Source organism: Erinaceus europaeus, chromosome 19, assembly GCF_950295315.1.
Source record: "Erinaceus europaeus chromosome 19, mEriEur2.1, whole genome shotgun sequence".
NCBI classification, from domain to species: Eukaryota; Metazoa; Chordata; class Mammalia; order Eulipotyphla; family Erinaceidae; genus Erinaceus; species Erinaceus europaeus.
Window position 1 is genome coordinate 50,118,346 of NC_080180.1, and position 18,706 is coordinate 50,137,051.

General features: G+C 44.9%; 1 protein-coding gene across 5 annotated transcripts in view; it reads right to left on the reverse strand.

The window, feature by feature from the left end:
* Positions 1-18,706, reverse strand: part of TRIM2 (tripartite motif containing 2) — a 143,013-nt gene that overhangs the window by 86,782 nt on the left and 37,525 nt on the right. For 2 of the 5 annotated variants that reach the window (XM_060178932.1, XM_060178930.1), the window contains exon 1: positions 9,437-9,566. The exons of 1 other annotated variant lie outside the window; for it this stretch is intronic. The gene's annotated coding sequence lies outside the window, so the exon portion shown is untranslated. Of the gene's footprint in view, positions 1-1,671; positions 1,987-9,436; positions 9,567-18,706 lie in introns of those variants that run through there. 2 more of the 5 variants (XM_060178931.1, XM_060178928.1) reach the window with 1 other exon arrangement.

The following is an 18,706-nucleotide window of genomic DNA, read 5'->3' on the forward strand; positions in this document are numbered from 1 at the left end:
TCCCTAGCTCCCAACCTCTTTCTAGAAGAGTCAGCAGATGGAATGCAAGGACAGCATTCAAATCAAGGGCAGGCTAAAGAAAAGATGCATGCTGTCAACTCTCAGGAGACTTTCTGCTCCATCTATAATCAGCGTTTTAAGAGAAGCTCCTTCCATTTCTGTCTGCTTACCAGGCAGAAGTCAGCTGGGCAAACAACCAGGACACCAGCCATGCCAACATTAATGAGATGCAAGGAAAAAAAAAGACCAGTCAAGATGGAGGTGCCATGGTTGCTTTAGAAAGACACAATGGGACTGCCAGTGGGGCATTTAATCAGCATTGCATTTTCAGGATAATAACAGGCAAGGCTTGGGGGCGTGGTCAAGTATGCCGATAAGGAGCACTATCATCCCAACAAACCTGGGCCCGGAATGGCAAAGCCATCCTAGATTCCATGTCTCAAATCAGTCATGGTGGAGACCTAAGCGGAAGGGCCCTAAGCCATGGGAACGAAGAGTACACAAACATGAGGGTGAGTGTGTTAACCCTGGTGTGCCCAGCCCAGAACATGACTGCATGAGCTCTATGTGAAGACGTCCCCCTCAGTGGAGGTGGCCCTGCTCTCGGCCAAACCCACTTTAGCCCCAGGAGAGGAGGAACACGGCATATTTTGTTTGTCTTCACCGAACCCTCAAATGCTCAGAAGCACCCAAGCCTGAAGAGGAAGGAAATGTCTGTCCAGTGTGTCACACAGAATTCAAAGAGGCAAATTGCCTTGCTAAGCCTGCGATGGCCTAATGCTTTTGAATTATTCCTGCTCTTTTGTGTCTTTGGGCTGAAGGGCAGGTGCCACATCTGCGGAGGAAGAAATCAAGTGGAAATCTGAGATGAGAGGTCAAGTGGAGCCTGGAGTGGTGATCCTAGTTCAGAACCTCCTCCCACCGGCCCACCAGGGGCAGAGGAAAACTGGAAATACAAGTTGTCTCGCCTCCACCTCTTAATTATTTTCTAAACACCTCCCTGTAAAAGTGACTTTTTTTTTTTTTAAGAAAGCAGACTAGAAACTGTTTGCTCCTTAAAAAAAAAAAAAAAAATCCTTGAAGTACATGCTGTTCTAACTGTTCCAGCCCTGGGACTCTCTCTGGCTTTACACATCTGGCTAAACTCTCCATTTCTTCGATGAACACATTGGCATGAATCTTGAGCTGCCTCCAGTCCACAAATTAAGGCTGGTGAGGGGGGCAAGGGGAAAGAATCAGGTGGTTGGTCTGCAGAGTCAGATGAGGGGAGGGAAGGAATTTGGGTTTCCAGAAGGCTCTGGCCCTGACACATTGTCTCAAGCTACAAAGCCATTCCCCCAGCCTCGGCCTCTCCCCTCACCTGTCCGCACTTTCCAATAGTCTGCATGCTGTTTTTATAATACACACACGGGGCAAAAAGAACCTGCAGTTAGCCAGCAGTGCGGCATCAATGTGGGCTGGGGTTTAGAGGAGAGACGGAGACAGACACACAGAGAGACAACCCATCTTTGCAGGAATCATTAGAGCCAAGGCCTGAAGACTGCAGAGCACCTTTTGCATCTGGAGCCCAAGCCTTTAAGCTCTTCACACCCCCGCGGACTTTGGCCCCAGGTAAGGTTCCCAGTGGGCTGGGCCGGCCTGTGACCGCAGCGCACCCAGCACCTCACTTACTGCGAGACAGCGTCTGGCTGCGTCCCGGGAGGAGGCCGCGGGGCTCCGGGACCCCAAGGCCGGGGTGTATCCTGCCCCTCCGTTGTGGGGGACCGGAGCTCAGTGGCCCGCGGGGACCTGGGCGCGCAGGGCAGGCTGCCCCTCGGCCGGGCTCGGCGGGGCCTGGGCTCGGCGTCCTCGGGGCCCCCCGGCAGCGGGCTGGCTCATGGCCGGTGCGCGCTCGGACTCGGGCGCAGGGCGGTCCGCGATCCATGCACCCCGGGTCCCGGACCTTGCCGCATCGCCTGACTGGGGAGCAGAGGCGGGTCTCGGAGGGAGGGCTCCCGGCCTGGGGACGAGGCCCAGCCTTCCGGGAAGGGCCAATCGCAGAGCGGGGGCGGGGGCGGGGGTGGGGTGCAGAGAAAGGGGAAGCCCCGCCTACAGCCCTGCTCCCCGCCCCTCGGCCTGCACAGATACTGACAGATAGGCATTGGGGCTCAGACTGCCTAGGTCTGTATGTCCATAATTAATTTTCTTTTAGAGACAGAAATTAAAAAGTGAAGGGGATATATATATATGTGTGTGTGTGTGTGTGTGTGTGTGTGTGTGTGTATATATATATATATGTAGAGAGAGAGAGAGAGAGAGAGAGACGGAGATCTGCACTATTGTTTCACTACATGTGAGGCTGCCTCCTTACAGGTGGGGGCTGGGGACTTGAAGCCGGTTGTGCATGGTAATGTATGTGCTCTACTGGGTGCGCCACCATCTGGCCCCTTCCACAGATTAAGTTGTTGTTGTTGTTTTTAATGTTTTTTATTCTACAAGACCATTTATGGGAAGACTTCACAGATAACATTCTCAGGACCCGGCGAGAAGGGGAAGCATGGCAGCTGAAAACCACCTATCTAAAATGTGTGTCCGTGGTGGACTCGGCCCTGGGTGCCACTGGCATCACCTCACCTTTGGGGGCTGTGATATCTCTGTCTCCGTGTGTGTGTGTGTGTGTGTGTGTGTGTGTGTGTGTGCGTGTCTTCTTTTTCTCTAAGGATACGGAATTTTAAAAAGACTGCCAAAAGCTATTTAGTCACTGTGATTCTCTCATCTTATAGGAAGAAATAATAATTTACAGGACAGTCTTTTCCCCAAGATTCATTCATTTATTAAAAAAAAAATACAGAGAAGGGGAGAAAGAGAGAAGACCAGTGCATCACTTTGGTAAAGTAACGCTGGGGACTGAACTCGGGACCCCCTGCTTTCAAGCCCAACACTGTAGCCACTCTACTACCTCTTGGGGCACCTATGATTTCCTAAGTTCTGCTTTCAGAACCTAGTCTCTTCCCAGGAGTTCCTGTAATCTGTGCATACAATTTATCTCCTTCATTATAGTCTGGACTCCCTGAGTAGACTCTCTTGAGTTGGGACTTTTGTATATCTGGAATCCCACAGTACATTTAGCAGAAACCCCACAATGTTTTTACAGATTATAAACATATTTAACAAAAACAAAGCAACAATAACAACAAAACACTGGGAGGAAGAGTGCTTTGAAAGGTAAAACAAAGCACAGTTTTAGCTGTCTTGATTGAGGTAATAGCAGACAGAATAGTTCAAATTCACATTCAGTTGAAGTCCCAACCATGTCCCCATGACCAGCACCATGTTAAGGGTATTTGGAAATAGGGCCATTAAGGAAGCAATGAAGATGAAATAAAATCTGAAATCATTAATCCACTAGGATCAATGTCCTGAGAAGAAGAGGAAGGAACTAACCTACATGGGGGAAAAAGGGGGGGGCAGGTAAAGATGAGAGAGAAGACTGCCAGTTTGGGGTGTCTGAACCCTGGACTTCAAGTCTCCAGAACTGTGAGAAAATACATTTCTATTGCCACCTACCTGAGGCCATTCTGTTACAGTCAACAGGACTGACTAGTACGTAGGTAGTGGCAGGATGTTAGGGAGAAATGGGAGAAAGTCAGTCTCAACACAGGAATATTAATAACACAGTCAAGGGCCTCGTTGAGATGAATGGGGAGACTGTTTTGGGGTAACAACTAAAGGAAGAGTTGACAGACATCCCTTCCTTTGTCTCATTACAAAAGTCACTAGATTCCTCTTATTTCAACTACTTAAGCATTCAATAGAAGAAGAGTGAAAACTGGTAACAATGACAGCTGGAGTCCAGGAACTAAGAAACTGAATGGGACTAAATGGATCATCTTAGATCAAACACAATGTCAACAGAGGGACATAAACACCAGACTAGTACTTGAAAACAACTGGCAAACTGACAAGAAAGTTGCTACTTGCATCTATTAGAATGAGTATAATTTCTCTTGAAGTCTTCAGAAATGGTGGCACATTGAACTTCTGACCTGCCAGCCAAGGAAAGTTGTCCCTGAGTCCCCAGGATGTCATACAATACAGGAACCAGGCCATATCATAGGACCATAGAGCTCTTCAAAGCCAGCTACTGAGGGGAATAAAGTACATCAGAAAGCCACGACAAGAAAGAGAACAGCTCCCTCTAGGGTTGTAGTTGCTGTTCTCAAGTCATGACTCAGTTCACTCATCACAATGCTTCATATTTTCATTAAATGTCATGTACCTACAGTTTCATACAGAATGCAAAAGACAATTTCATTACTGTATTTAAAACTATTAGGATTTAATGCCTGTCCAATTTTTGCATTGGAGATGCAAATGGGAACCATGAAGATGTATTTCATACAATCTCCTTTGAAAAACATCTTATTTATGTATTATTGGATAGAGACAGACAGACTGAGAGGTGTGTGGGGAGAGAGAGGGAAAGAGGGAAACATCTGGAGGCCTGCCTCACCACTTGTGAAGCTTTCCCCCTGCAGGTGGAGACCAGGGGCTTGAACACGTGGGTTCTTGCACACTGTAATGTGTGTGCTTAACCAGGTGCACCACCACCTGGCCCCTTTCACAGTCTTCTTTTACTCAACAGGTGGACAAAGTCTGGGAACAGCTAGGTAGGCTTATTCTCTGCAAGAATTTTCAATGTACTCTACTCCTAACTTCTTTTTTAAAAAAAATTATTTGTGGGGGTCAGGCAGTGGCATACCTGGTTAAGCACTCACATCACAGTGTGCAAGGACCCTGAATGGATTGCATTGGATAGACCTTCCCGTGGTGCATCCCGTGAGTACCCATTCATTGGGGAAACTGACGATCCTTCCTAGCTGACTGAATCCACATGGATCCCAGTCACTTTCAAAGCCAGCAACAAGCAGCTCCTGACAGCTTTCAACCTGACGCTATTGACTGGCTACGGAAGAAGGGCAAACGCTAGAAGAAGAAGAAGGACCCTGGTTCAAGCCCCTGGTTCCCACCTACAAAGGAGCTACCTACGAAGCTTTCCAAGTGGTGAAGCAGGGCTGCAGGTGTCTTTCCATCTCTCCCCCTCAGTTTTTCTCCAATAATAAATAAAATAAAAAATTAGTTGTGATTAATAATGGGTTACAAGATTTTAAGATGACAATGTACAGTTTCACACCACACCCACCACCAAATCTCTGTGTCCCCCACCCTCCCACCTCCCAAAGACAACTTACCACTATAGTTCTCACAAGTCTTAGAAGCAGTTTGCTTGCTTCTGTTTCTTTTGCAAATTCTCAAAATTCCACGTTTACGCCTAACTTCTTCTCCTTATAACTAAAGACTATTCTTCTCATCAAAATTGAAGTTTTCTCTGATCTTTGACATCCCTTTTTTGAAAAATATTTTTTTCATTTACTGAACAGATGTGAGACAGGAGTTGAAAGGGAGGGGGGAGATAGAGAGGGAGAGAGACAGAGAGACACCTGGAGCACTTGCTTTACCATTCATGAAGCTTTCCCCCTGTAGGTGAAGACAGGGGGCTTGAACTTGGGTCCTTGTGCACTGTAGTACCTACTCTCTACAGGTGTGTAACCACCCAACCCCCCTCTACTTCTAACTTTTAAAAGCTTCATTTGGAAGGTTATTTAGAGAAACAAAAAAATAACAAACAAAAAGCCCTCTAGCATGGATAAAGTATAAGCAGAAAAGTACACAAGTCCCCAAGGCAACGGTCCAGCGATTTATCAGATAGAAGCCACAACAAGGTAGACACCATGCAGAGCAGCAAACAGAATGTGAGCAGCACTCCAGATGTTCCCTCTTAATGTCACTTTAAGCCAAGCATGTGCTTTCCTGTGAGATTTACACATACTGCAGTGCCGGGGAGTGAGCCTAGGGTCTCAATCTGTACTACTGAGGATCCTCCCAGAGCCAATCCTTTGACTCTTGGTGGTGTGTTTAGGATTGTATTCAATTTAATGTTATTTATTTAGACACAGAGAATCCAGAATGAAGAGGGGAGATAGAGAAGGAGACACCTGCAGCACTGTTCCACCTCTCATGAAGCTTCCCTTCGCAGATGGGGGTTGAGGGCTTGAACTTGGATCCCTGTGCACTGTAATGTGTGAGCTCAACAAGGTGTGCCACTGCCTGACCCCTTATCATTTTATTTTTTGTTTGAGAGAGTAAGAAACAGAGGAGAGAGAGACATCACAGCACTACTCCATCATCCATGAAATTCCCTCTGGTATAGTGTTCTCATGGGCTTCTAGGGCTTGAACCCAGGGTGTTGGGCATGAGAACATGTTTTGTTCTGGGTGAGCTATGCTTCAGCCCCTACATAATATAACATCAAGTTACATTATTAAAAAATATGTATTTATTTTCCCTTTTGTTACCCTTGTTTTTTATTGTCGTTGTAGTTATTATTGTTGTTATTGATGTCGTCATTAGATAGGACAGAGAGAAATGGAGAGGGGAAGATAGAGAGGGGGAGAGAAAGATAGACACCTGCAAACCTGCTTCACTGCTTGTGAAGTGACTCCCCTGCAGGTGGGGAGCCAGGGGCTCAAACTGAGATCCTTATGCCGGTCCATGCACTTCACACCATGTGCGCTTAACCCGCTGTGCTACCTACCGCCCGACTCCCAAGTTACATTATTAATGGTGGTCAGTGCCCAGGATCAGCCTGCAAAAACCAAATGCGGCTTATGGGTACAGTGCTCAGGGTTCACAGACAGCCCCACATACTTGAAGCTCATCTCGTCTTGAACTTCTTGCAAGTGCATGGTGCTCACGGGAATATAAGTGAACAAAACCCAGCAGTGTCACTAGAGAGTCATTTCTGTGATACAAATCCAAACTCTCCCAAAATCTCTACATTCTGTGCCTTAGTAATTCCAATTTAGAAACCTTTCGGGATATCCCTCTTTCCTTCTCCCTCTCTACCTCTCCCTACCCTCTTGACTTCTGGCTACCTCGATCTAATAAATTAAGATAATAAAAAGTAAAGAAACTAGGGTTTGGGTGGTAGTGCAGTGGGCTTTGAGCCAAGGACCAGTGAAAGGATCCTGGTTTGAGCCCCCACTCCTCACCTGCAGGGAAGCAGGTCTGCAGGTGTCTATCTTTCTCTCCCCCTCTGTTTCCCCTCCTCTCTTGATTTCTCTCTGTCCTATCCAACAACATCAGTGGCAACAATAATGACAACAATGGCAACAAAATGGGAAAAAAGGCCTCCAGGAGCAGTGGATTTGTAGTGTAGGCACTGAGCCCCAGCAATAACCCTGGAGGCAAAAAACAAATAAACAACAACAAAAAAAAACCAAAAAAACTTTCCTGGGCCAGAGATAGCTCACAGGTAGGGTGCATGTCTTGCTATGAGTCCTGCCCAGGCTTTGAGCCCCCAAGCCACATGGAGGTGCTCTGGCAGAAGAGGAAGCCTCCCACTTGGACCTCCTCTTTGTTCTTCTGTCCTTCTGTGACCTGGGGGCTCACAGGGGAGGGGAAAGGGCCAGATGCTGCAGATGTGCCTCTCCTTGGCCAACTTCCACTACACACAGATGGGCAGCACTGCAGAATCAAGTTCCTTTCCTCTAACAAGACCCCCTACCCCCCAGTGGGGCAACTCACCCTCACCCACCAGGCTCTCAGATCACTGATGAGAGAGCTTGGCCTCATTTAGAAGCCACCTGGAGTTTTCCTGCACTGCCTGGAAACAGTCATGCTCTTTTACAAAAAGAATGGGGTTAACAGAGGTGGAGTCCGGTGATCAGGAGCACAAGGGGAGATTTAGGAAGCCCTAGACTTACATGCTCCCCCTAGAGCTTTATCTGAAAAGGAGCACACAGCTCTTCAGCTTCCCAGGTTTTGCCATTTGTTCCCAACACAGATGGGGTTCCCTGCCTTCACACTGTAGGACGTTCACTGGAAAGGAAAGGATGAAATTCCCTGACCAAAGCACTTAGAAGACCCAGGTTCAAGCCCCCCCACCCCCAGCTGCCACATAGAAGCACCTGTACAGAGGAGCTTCACGAGCAGTGGAGAGGTGGAGCAGTGCCTCTCTTTTTCTCTCTGTCTCCTCCTCCATCTGTTAACAAAAGTGCACAGCGGGCAGTGGAACTGTGCAGGTGCAAAGCCAGAGGTGGCAGAGCTCTGGTCTCTCTTCCTTTGGTCTCATTCTCCTCTCTCACACAAAAATAAGTAGATGGATAAATCTAAAGATAATAATAATAAATAAAGCTGCCACTGTTACTTTCTGCTCAGCATGGCACAGGAACCCTCAAATCAGTGCTTGGAGTTTTAGACACGTTCCTTAGCACTCGCCCACCTGAGGTCCTGAAGATAGGCTGGGGAGACAGACAGCATCGTGGTTCTGTGAAATCCTTTCTGGCTTGAGGCTCCGAGGTCCTAGGTTCAATCCTCAGCACCACACTAAGCCAGAGCTGAGCAGTGCTCTGATCTCTCTCCCTCTCCCCCTCCCTCCCTCCTTAAAACAAACAAATAAAAAGACAACACACACACACACACACCACTCTTCACTTCCTGTGCCCTTCACTCTAGGAAAAGTGTCTTACTCCATGCCACAAGGGGCGATGAAGACAGAAAAACCAGGCACACAACACCAGCTGGGTCCTAGCAGTCTGAACCCAAGGTGGGCTGGTCACGCCCTCTGTGACTCCACCATCTCTCCCGGTAGAGGCACAAAAGCTCTCACCGCCCGGTACCCCCCTGCAGACTCAGGGCTACCCTTTGAGCACTTTTATGGGCTGTAAAACTTTACAGCCTGCGGGGTCCAAGCCTCCCTGCGGTTCTGAACATAACTATCAATATCTGTGACATACAAGACTACCGCCACCGATGGGCCCCCTCTGAAAATATCAGCAGAAACCAGACGCTCCTCCAATCCCCCTCCCCACCTCCAAACCGGGTCCATCTGGCTGCACTGGCGAACAGCTGGCACGCAGGGACTAGGGGCCATGCCAAACCAGCTGTGCACAGAGCACCATGGCGTTTTCCTTGATGTTTCGGGGACCAAAGCCAGCTTGACTCTCACCCTTAAGTTTTTTTTTTTTTTCTCTGCCTAGGATTTGGGCAGCAAATGCCAGAACCCAGTATTTCCCTCTCCCCTCCTCTCCTCTCCTCTCCTCTCCTCTCCTCTCCTCTCCTCTCCTCTCCTCTCCTCTCCTCTCCTCTCCTCTCCTCTCCTCTCCTCTCCTCTCCTCCCCTCCCCTCCCCTCCCCTCTCCTCCCCTCTCCTCTCTTCTCTCAATACCTCTCTCTCCCTCGCTCTCCCTTCTCCCTCTCCCTCTCCCTCTCCTTCTCCCTCTCTCTCAGCAAGCAGAGCTCCAAGTGCAGCCCCATGGTAGCCAGCGCAGAAGCGGAGGCGGGGGGTGGGGGGGGTGGGGGGGTGTGGGGGGGTGTGGGGGGGAGGGAGTCCTTACCTGCGCCCCATGTCTGTCAATGCTGCTCCTCGCATCCTGGTCTCGGCCTCCCCGGGTGTGGGGACCCCGCTTTCCGCCACCCGCAGACAATCAGCCCATTGGAGTCTCCGCCCCGGTGGCCCTTGCACAGTCCACAGGCTGGAGGGGCGGGGCTGCAGTATCCCCGGACAGGGCGCCCGCGGTTGGCCTCTCCCGCCTCTGTTAGCTTAAGATATCCGGTTTCCTTCCCAAGTAAAGGAGGAGGCCTAGGAGCCTCAAAGGGGGAGCCCGCAGTAGAGGGAAGGGGATCGAGGTGAAAAGTTCAGTCACAGTTTGCAGAAGAGGGTTTCAGGGATGAGTCTGCAGGCCAGACACGTGAGAATACACACAGCAGGGCTCGGAGCTGTGCGTGTGTCCACCTGTACCAGGGCTTTTTGTTTTCAACAAATATGACAGATGCAGAAAGCATTTTACCTGTAAGTGATACGGATTTCTTGTTCATATTTTTCTTTCCCTGTTAATGCCAGAGGTGAGCGTTATAAATCACATCTACAGTGGTTTCTTTGTTGGTGGGTCTAGCTGAGCCTCCGAACGCAGAGCCTCAGGAAGGAAGGTTGTCTGCAGAAGGCTGTCTGCAGACCCGTCGTCTATATTATGTGTAAGGCAATGTTCCCTGGGCAAAGTGATGGTTTTATCTCGGAAACTTACAGAGTTAAGGGGTAGTACTCCATTCCGTACTGTGACTGTATTTTCTCTTCCCCCTGACTTTCTTGATAATATTTTTTCCCCTCTGGTCTGTTTCATGGCAAGAAGACAGTTTATAATACACACAGCAGGTATCATAGGTATGAATCCACTGTGTTTTGGTGACAGCAGGTAGCAGGTAAACTTTTGGGAGAAGTCAAAAGTTATGTGTAGATTTTTGACTACCTTCAGAGTCAGCACCTCAATTGATTTTTAAATGGTATTTATTTTCTTTTAATGAGGGAGAGAGAGAGATACAGAGGAAGAGATAGATAGACCAGAACACTGCTCAGCTCTGGATTATGGTAGTGCTGGGGATTGAACCTGAGACCCCAGACCCTCTTATGTCTTTTGCATCACCATTATACTGTCCCCACAGTCCCCCAACCCCTTTATTGTTTAATGGCCAAGTGTACCTTGAAATTCACACACAGCTGCTGGGAAGACAGCTCAACTAGTAGAGGAATGGACTCTCACATCTGTGGCTCCTGGCTCAAGATCTGGTGCCACGTTTACTGGAGGGGTGCCCTGGCCTGCGCCTCTCTCTCTCTCTCTCTCTCGTTCATTGTAACACTTTATCTCCCAGAAATAAATAAAAGTAAATATTTAAAATATAATAATCTTATATGGGACTGAGACCAAAGGAAAAAAAGGGAAAAACAATAATTTTTATTTTATTTAACCTTTACATAAAATCAAGGTCATGCACATTTGTGTTGGCACTAGAAGTCTCTGATCTTTGCGGGTTAATAGGTGTAGTGTTCCATACAATAGATAAAGAGTTTGTCAATCAGAGAGCAAAGTCTGAGGAAGATGCTTTTATAACCTGCGCATGTAGTTGCTATGTCATCTGACTCGAATGGTCCTATCATCTGCAAACAAGACGGAGAGCAGTGCGGTGTGTTTGGAAGCACAAGGCAGGACAGTTAGTCATGGCCTTCTCTCTCTTAACTGCACTCAAGTTTTTTTAAGAGCTTCCAATCCAGTCTACCCTTTCAGTAACCTGTGACAGTATTCAAGCAAGAAAACAAACAGTGCCTTTTTTTTCCCCTCCTGACATACTTCTAAATAATATACCAAGGTAAAAACAAAGTCAAGAGCCATTCGGTTGATTTGCGGCACTGACAAAATTACAGGCATACAAACTTTGAGAAAAGTACAGTCATAACAACCTGGGGTAGGCTCTCTCTCTCTCTCTCTCTCTCACACACACACACCACACACACAATAAGTATACAGATGATAACCTACAGAATAGGAGCAAGTATTTGTGAACTATTTGACAAGAGTCTAGCAAATAGAATATAGAGAGAATTAAAATTCAGTGACAAAAAAAAGGACTCAACAAATTAGCTAAAAAAAATGGGCAAAGGTCTAAAATAGATATTTCTCCAAGACTGATGTGGAAATAGCAGCTGACACAGGAAAAGCTTCTCTTCTCAGCTTCATTAGTCACGAGGGAACTTCAAATCAAAACACAAGGCGGTATGGCTTCACACTCACTAGCACACAACAACAAAATCAGAAGACACACAGTGTTTTCTGGGAGAGGGAGATGGAGACAGAGGAACCCTTATGTACTTTGCTGGTGAGAATATAAAATCAAGTTGAGGTTCTTCAGAACATTAAGCATAGAATTGGCCATGACCCAGCCATTTCACTCCTGGGTAAATATCCAAGAAAGAATTAAAAAAGGTGTTCAAACAAATACATATATATACCCCTACTTATAACAACATTATTCAAGCTAGCTCAAAGATGGGAACAATCTAAATGACCATAAATAGATAAATGAGTAAGCAAATGGTGGCATATATGCCCATTCAAACAGTAGCATGGCACAGAAAGAAATGGCTACACTGAGGCTGAGCCCTGAGATCACATTCAGTGAAAGAAACCAGACAAAGAAGGTCACAGATTGCATAAGTAAGTGAAATATCTAGGATAAATAAATTCAGAGACAAAACATAACCAGTGGTCGCAGAGACCAGAAGGAGGGAAAACAGGGAGAAACTGTTTGCTAGGCTGTAGAGCTTCATTCTGGACATATTTCAAATGGACTATATTCCACTAATTGTTCACTTTAAAATGGCTGATTTTATTTATTTATTTGTTTGTTTGTTTATTTGTTTATTTATTTTAAAAGCTTCAGAATCTTGTTCTGGGTTCAACAGGAATCTTCTTTGTCTGGTCATTCTTTGAGTTTACTAAAGATACTGTATTTATTTATTTATTTATTTATTTTAAGAATTTGTTCTGTCCATCCATGTATCCACTCACTCATTCAATAGTAATGTAATGATCAAAAGATTTTAAGTCCCAGACTCTGTGGGGGAGCCAGTTGCCAGGAGACCCACTTGTACCCTACCCTCTCTATTGAAGGACCATCTACTGAGGAAAGAAAAGTGACCAGGACAGCAAGGGGATTAATATCTGCTAAGTAGCTGCTACATGCTAGGCCAGCTCATGCTTGTTCTCTCATGACTCAAAACCACCTGGAGTGGTGGTGGTAGTGGAAGGACTTTTAAAAAATGTTATTTATTGGGAGCCGGGCGGTAGCGCAGCGGGTTAAGCGCAGGTGGCGCTAAGTGCAAGGACCGGCGACCGGCATGAGGATCCCGGTTTGAGCCCCCGCTCCCCACCTGCAGGGGAATCGCTTCACAGGCGGTGAAGCAGATCTGCAGGTGTCTGTCTTTCTCTCCTCCTCTCTGTCTTCCCCTCCTCTCTCCATTTCTCTCTGTCCTATCCAACAACGACGACATCAACTACAACAACAATAAAAAGACAACAAGGGCAACAAAAGGGAAGATAAATAAATAACAATTACCAAAAAAAAGAAAAAAAGAAAAAAAATTTCAAAAAAAAATGTTATTTATTTATTCATTTTGGGTAGAGACAGAAATCAAGAGGGAAGGGGGAGGTAGAGAGGGCGAATGAAAAACAGACACCTACAGCACTGCTTCACCACTTTGTTTATTAATATAAGATGGAACTAATAAATTCCACACAGAAACTGAGAATCAGACAGCTCAGTTCACTTCCCACAGCCTCCTAGCCTACAGGTAATGAAGCCAGGCTCTTTTTCTTTTCCTTTCTACTACATGGTGCTTTCTCAAGCAGACATATCCACTGGGGAAAGTTGCTTCCCAACACAACAGGAAGAATAACTCACTAGAATGTACTAAGAAGCATCAAGATGTTTAAAAGAGCAATGTATCAATAGCTCCCTTTCAACTGAGATGAGTAACACAAATGAGGAGAAAGCCAAAGCCACTGTTGAACACTTAGAATATTTCATTTTGAGAAAACCACCACAGAATTTGAAAAACAGAAGGATTTTTTCCAAGTTATATGGTTATGGTAATATCCTTTGACAGATGGGAAATTCAACCTTGTCCAAAACGAAATAGCTTGTCCAGATTATATAGCAGGATAGCAGAGGGCTTAGGATCCATGTCTCTTAACTCCTACCCCAGAGTTCTTTCTAGCACACAATGCAAAAAATAAAATAAAATAAAATAAAAATAAGAAACCAATTCTGGGTTAATCTTTTACTGAGAGAGCTCAAATTCTTCCCCTCTTCATTTTACCAGTACTAGACATAATTACTGCTGTCTACTACCTTCCAGTCTGCAGTGTCCTAAAGGAAGTTGAACATTCTCAGTGAGTTTATCATTTCTGTCACTGTATGCTTGGCTAAAGGCTAGTAAGAGCGAAAGGGTGATCAGCAAGCTGTAGTGCCGACAGGGCTATATGTGAACACTGTTCATTTTAACACAGGCAAACACCTCTGGAAAACTTAGTACAGGGAATGGACTGAAAACATGGAGGTGGCAGCTCTGAAAATACAGGAGACTTTGCCAGAAACTTCAGGAGGAAAACATAGCTACATGGGGCTGAAACTCTGAGACAACAATTCCATGCTTCCCTGAGGTCCATATTTCCTTCCCGACCAGCCTACCCCTTAGCCCTTATAATTATATGTTATAAGTATCAAAGGCAACACACAAAATAATTACAGAGGCAGATGGATGTTCTTTGAAAAGATGATGGAGAAGATGCCACTACTTTCTAAATTTCAACCTACTAGATTATGCAATTCAGGAAATTACTCTATGTCCTTTGAGAATGCTCATCATCCAATTAAAATTTTGCTCTTGAACCAAAACAGCTACCTCTTAGTCACCCACCTCTTGGCAAGACGAAGCTTCAGTCATCCATGCGCAGTTTAACCCAGACCTTCTAAAGAGCTAGAGCCTCATGCTTATTAACACCCTATAATACAGCCACTGTCAAGTCCTGATATGCCAACACACACCACTGCACTACAGGGAAAACAGTCAACTGCCTGCTGATATTTTCAAAAAGCGATACACCCAAATACTATATTCTCACGTCAAAAGAACATGTAATGAAGGGAGACAGGTGGTTGCGCAGTGGGTTAAGCACAGGTGGCGCAAAGTGCAAGGACCCAGCGTAAGGACCCTGGCTCAAGCACCCCGGCTCCCCATCTGCAGGGGGAGTCGCTTCACAAGCGGTGAAGCAGGTCTGCAGGTGTCTGTCTTTCTCTCCCCCTCTCTGTCTTCCCCTCCTCTCTCCATTTCTCTCTGTCCTATCTAACAACGACAACTATAATAATAACTACAACAATAAGACAACAAGGGCAACAAAAGGGAATAAATAAATAAATATTTAAAAAATAACATTTAAACAAGGGCAACAAAAGGGAATAAATAAAATAAATAAATAAATAACATGTAATGATCTGGTTAATGGAACCTGAGTGAAATTGTAACAGAGGTTCTTTGGATACTATGTAGATCTAGGAGCATATCTCTTAAGTCTTCTCAGATGATTCTGGAGGCCTCTAAGTTTAATATAATATGATGTCATATATATATATATTTTAAGACCAGAACAACTGCTCAGTTCTGGCTTGTAGTTCCAGGGCATTGAACCTGGGACTTCAGAGCCTCAAGCATGAAAGCCTTTCACATATCCATGATACTATCCCCCTTCCCTTATCTACTTAAAAAAATTTTTTAAATTATTGTCTTTATTGGATAGAGACAGCCAGAAATTGAGAGGGAAGAGGAGTCAGAGAGTGTCCAGTAATTGTGAGGAGACTCAAAAAGCACCCTGCATTCCTGATAATATGGCCTATCTACATAATCATGGTTTTGCCTGAGAGATCCCCACCCATTCCATTCCTTTGATCTATCTTCTTTCTACCTCGAGACCCTCCCTGTCTGTAGGGTCATATTAATCCTACCAGTTAAAACCCTTGCCACAGTTGCTAAGGAAGTTCCTACCTTTCCAGTCCCTGACTAGCCATTTCCATTTCCGACTTGCCACTTCTGGGTCTACCGTTTAAAAGCGATGGCTCTCTGATCAATAAAGACATTGCACTGCCACTCTGCCACAGTCCTTGAGTCATCTCTCTCGTGTCACTGAGTGAGTAGCAGCCCAGGCTGGCTCTGGTCGAGTTCTCTCCAACCCAGAGAGCACTTGACCCAGAAGAGGCACCCTGGCAAGAGAGAAAGAGAGAGATTTCCGGAGTCAGGGCTACGGAGCAGCAGCAGCTGTGTTTCTCTCCTCTCTCCCAGGTCAACTAGCAAGATCAAAGGAGATCACCTGGGATGACATAAATAACCACAACAATGTTAAACAACAAGGAAAACAAAAGGGAAAATAAATAAATATTTTTTAAAAAAATAAAAAAACTTAAAAAGTCCTTGAAGAAAAAACAAACAAAAAAGCTTCCCTGGGGGTGGCACAGTGGACACAGTGCTAAGCATTCAAGCATGTGGTTCTAGTTTAATCTCTGGCATTCCATGTGTAAGAGTGATGTTCTGGTTCTCAAAGAAACACATTTAAAAGTCCTTGGTCAAAGACACTTAGCTTAATATTTAGAACAGGAGATGGAGAGCAAGCAATCCTTTCTCTTCTTTCCCTTTCTTCCCTCCCTGGATCTTTTTACCTCTTTCTTCCCCCCCCCCCCATTTTTTTAATTATCACACTTTAGAGAGAGAAAGATAACTTTTAAGACACATTACCGACGCTGGCCCTGGCATATACCGTACTGAGGACTGAATTCACGACCTCCTACTTGCCATCTCCTGTTCTCGCCCTGTGCCACGAATTGTTTTATGCACCCTTCATTTGTGACCCTCTGAAGACAAAAAGACTTTGCTGTCGCTAAAGTTATCAGCTTTAATTATGACTGACAACACTGAACTGTGAAATTAGTCAACTTCAGAAAAATAGAGAAATATATTTTTCATTCTTGTGTACTGCAAGTCTAGGCCACTGGCTTCCAGGTGAAGAGCATAGAGTAAGTGGTGCTATAAGACTTTTTTTATATATTTATTTATTTTCCCTTTTGTTGCCCTTGTTTTTTTTGTTGTTGTTGTTGCTGTAGTTTTTGTTGCTGTTATTGATGTCGTCGTTGTTAGACAGGACAGAGATAAATGGACAGAGGAGGGGAAGACAGAGAGGGGGAGAGAAAGAGAGACACCTGCAGACCTCCTTCACCGCCTGTGAAGCGACTCCCCTGCAGATGAGAAGCCCGGGGGCTCAAACCGGGATCTTTACTCCACGTGCGCTTAACCCGCTGCCACCCCCCCCCCATTTGTTTATTTTGATGCTTGGGTTTCTCACCTGGTTGATTTCACCACACTCTAAGGCTGTTTTTGTTTGATTGTTTGTTGTTTTTGTCTCAGAGAGAAAAAGAAACTTCCAAAATTAAGTAAAGAGGAACTAGATAATATGAACAGGCCCATCACAGCTAATGAAACAGTTCTTAAAAACCTTCCGAAAGCACAAGGACGGGCATAAGGATCCCAGTTCGAACCCCGGCTCCCCACCTGCAGGGGAGTCGCTTCACAGGCGGTGAAGCAGGTCTGCAGGTGTCTATCTTTCTCTCCTCCTCTCTGTCTTCCCCTCCTCTCTCCATTTCTCTCTGTCCTATCCAACAACGATAACAACAATAATAACTACAACAATAAAACAACAAGGGCAACAAAAGGGAATAAATAAATAAAATAAATATAAAAAAAAAACCTTCCCAAGAATAAAAGTCCTGGACCAGATGGTTTTACAAATAAATTCTACAAAACCTTCAAGAAAGAGTTAATACCTCTACTTTTAAAAGTCTTCCAGAAGACTGAAGACACTAGAATATTCCCTTTCAGCTTCTATGAAGCCAACATCAGTCTGATACTAAAAGCAGACAGGGACACAACCAAAAAAGAAAACTACAGACCAATATCTCTGATGAACATAGATGCTAAAATATTGAACAAAATTCTAGCCAACTGGATATACAGCAGTATATTAAAAAGATTGTTCATCATGACCAAGTGGGGTTTATCCCAGGCATGCAAGGTTGCTTTAATATACGTAAATCAATCAGTGTGATCCATCACATCAGCAAAAGCAAGACCAAAAACCACATGGTTATATCAAAAGATGCAGAGAAAGCCTTTGACAAAATACAACATCCCTTCATGATCAAATTGCTACAAAAAATGGGAATAGATGGAAAATTCCTGAAGATAGTGGAGTCTATATATAGCAAACCTACAGCCAACATCATACTCAATGGTGAAAAACTGGAAGCATTTCCCCTCAGGTCAGGTACTAGACAGGGCTGCCCATTACTATCAACCATTACTATCACCATTACTATTCAACATAGTGTTGGAAGTTCTTGCCATAGTAATCAGGCAGGAGCAATGAATTAAAGGGATACAGATTGGAAGAGAAGAAGTCAAACTCTCCCTATTTGCAGATGACATGAAAGTATACATAGAAAAACCTAAAGAATCCAGCAAGAAGCTTTTAGAAATCATCAGGCAATACAGTAAGGTGTCAGGCTACAAAATTAACATACAAAAGTCAATGGCAAAAAAAAAAAAAAAAGTCAGTGGAATTCCTCTATACAAACACTAAGTTAGAAGAAGATGTTCATGGGATGGAAGAATTAACATCATTAAAATGAATATACTACCCAGTAAAAGACTCTGTTGTGGGTGGGAGGGAGAGTAAAGGTCCTGGGAAAGGATGACAAAGGACCTAGTAGGAATTGTATTGTTTTGTGGAAAACTGAGAATGTTATGTATGTACATAACAAACTATTATATTATTGTATTATGCATGTACATAACAAACTATTGTATTTACTGTCGACTGTACAACATTAATCCCCTAATAAAGAAATTAAAAAAAAAAGAGAAAGAAAGAGAGACACCTGCAGCACTGCTTCACCACTTGCAAAGCTTTCCCCCTGCAGGTGTGAGAACCAGGGGCTCAAACCCAGATCCTTGCACACTGTCACGTGTACTCAACCAGGAGTGCCACCCACCCACCAATCTACTTTTTTTAAGTAAATAAAAGGAATTCATAGGCAACATGGTTTTATCACAAGGGAACATCAAAGATGTAACTTTAAGTGACATGGAAGGTTGTTGTAGCTACAAAGAAGGAAACCTACTGCTCTTGACAAGGCTTGATTTTTCTTTTGCTTAGCTGTTCCTCCATGCATTA